The sequence below is a fragment of the Penaeus vannamei genome, chromosome 3, assembly GCF_042767895.1.
Source record: "Penaeus vannamei isolate JL-2024 chromosome 3, ASM4276789v1, whole genome shotgun sequence".
Classification (NCBI taxonomy): Eukaryota; Metazoa; Arthropoda; class Malacostraca; order Decapoda; family Penaeidae; genus Penaeus; species Penaeus vannamei.
The window spans coordinates 43,052,765-43,055,264 of NC_091551.1; positions in this window are offsets into that span (position 1 = coordinate 43,052,765).

The following is a 2,500-nucleotide window of genomic DNA, read 5'->3' on the forward strand; positions in this document are numbered from 1 at the left end:
TCTCTCTCTCTCTCTCTCTCTCTCTATCTATCTATCTCTCTCTCTCTCTCCATATATATATATATATATGTATATATATATATATATATATATATATATATATATATATATATATATATATGTATATATATCGCTCTCTCTTTGTCTCTCTGTATCTCCCCTCTCTCTTTCTCTCTCTCCCTGTCTCTCTATATATATATATATATATATATATATATATATATATATATATATATATATATATATGTATATATATATCTGCATCTCTGTTAATCCATCTGTATATCTCTCTATCTATCTATGTTTATCTATCTTTGTGTCATTCATTCAGTTCTCCGCTCTTTCCTTCCTCTCTCTCTCTCCCCCTTTTATTCGCTCATTTCTTCCACATGATAAACATTAACACTTATTCGTGTTTTCGTTTTTCTTGGCAGATCCTTCGCCTTCGCGTCTTCATCATCATCATCTTCTCCTTCTGCTTCTCCTCCTCCTCCTCCTTTTTCTTCTTCTTTTTTCTTCTTCTTTTTCTCCTCCTCCTCCTTCTCCTTCTTCTTTTTATTCGTCTTCTCCTTCTTCTCCTCCTCCTTCTTCTGTTTCTTCTTCTTCTCTTTCTCCTTATTGTTGTTGTTATTGTTGTTGTTGTTGTTGTTATCATCCTCCTCCTTCCTTTTCTTCTTCTCCGTCTTCTTCTCTTTCTTCTTTTTTTCTTCTTCTATTCTTCTTCTCCTTCTCCTTCTTCTTTTTTTTCCTTCTTCTTCTTCTTCTTCGACATCTTCTCCTTTTTTCTTCTTTATCTTTTTCTTCTTCTTGTTCCCCCTCTTCTTCCTCCTCCTTCGTTATAACTCATCCTCTCCCTTCTTCCATCTCTCATCTTTCTTTACGTTCTTTTGTCATTAATATTCTCTCCTCTCTTTCGTTGCTTGTTCTTCCCCCTTGGCTCATTTTCTTTTATTTATTTCCCTTTTTCGTTCATCCGTTTTGTCATTTGTATTTGTATCTTTATTCTTATCTTTTGTTTCTTATTTTTGTCTCTTCGTTCTTCTTTTCCCCCGTTCACTGTTAAGATTATTGTCACTATTAATATAATTTTCTGTTCGTTTACTCTCAGTTTATATATATGTGTGTGTGTGTGTGTGTGTGTGTGTGTGTGTGCGTGTGCCTGTACGTATGTGTACATGCATATAAATGTGTGTGTGTGTGCGTGTCCCTGTGCGTATGTGTACATACATATACATGTGTGTGTGTGTGTGTTTATATATATATATATATATATATATATATATATATATATATATATATATATATATATATATTCATTCTGTCCGTCTATTTATGCATAAATATGTATGTATCTATCCATTTTTATGCCCATCCGTCGACTAGTACATGTATCTATCTGTCTATCTATCTACCTATGAATTTATAAATTTGTTTTATATATATATACCTGTCTTTTCGTCCATCTATTTATCTGTCTATCTATCTATTTATCTGTCTATCTGTCTCTGTGTCAGTTTGGCTATCTATCTATCTACCAACTTCTATCTCTCTATTTGTCTAACTATCCGTCTACCTGTCTATATATCTACTTGGTTGTCTATCCATTTATCTATGTCTTTCTGTCCTTCTATATAACTTTCTATATATCATATCTATCTGTCTATCTATCTATCTATCTATCTTTCTGTCCGTTTATCTAGTTGTCTATCTCTCTCCACCTATTTCTCTATCTTTACATCTATCTATCTATAATCTCCTTGTATGATTTATTGACATTCAACGGTATATATTTTTTCTACATTTATCTTTTTTCATGGTTCTATATTTATCATTATCCTCTATTCACCTCTTCTTTTCAACAGATTGAAAAGTCGTTTTATAAATGTTTTTCGTTTTTTGTTTTCTTTCTCTGTCTATTTATCTATCATTCTATCTTTATCTATCCTTCAGCCTATCTATCTGGCTATTTTTGCTTTATTTGCGTTACTCTTCTTCCTCTTTCTTCTTGTCTTTCTTCGTCCTTACCTGTTCATATAATTACCTCTGCCAAGGAGTTATATATATATCAATTTTTTCATGAAATATTTACCAGAGATGTGTCATATGTCATGTTTTGGTGGTGATCGAACTGGATCCAGGATTTTTTTTTTTTTTTTTTTTTTTTAAGGAAACACGGACGTCACTTGCGTACTTGAGAAAGAGGTGATTTTGATGTAATTCTACGAGTGTGAATATTTTTAATGCATTGGTGACCCTATTGCCTTGGCGGAGGTATGCGCGGTATGAGTGCTTTAACCTATTAACTATATTTATCAGAACGATATGCCTCTTTCCCAACCTCCAACTCCCCCCCCCACCCCCCCCCCGTCTCCTCCAACCCCCACCCCACCCCTTTCCACTTCCGCTCTCCACCACCGTTCTCCACCACTGCTCTCCAACACCGTTCTCCACCACTGCTCTCCAACACCATTCTCCACCACTGCTCTCCACCACCGTTCTC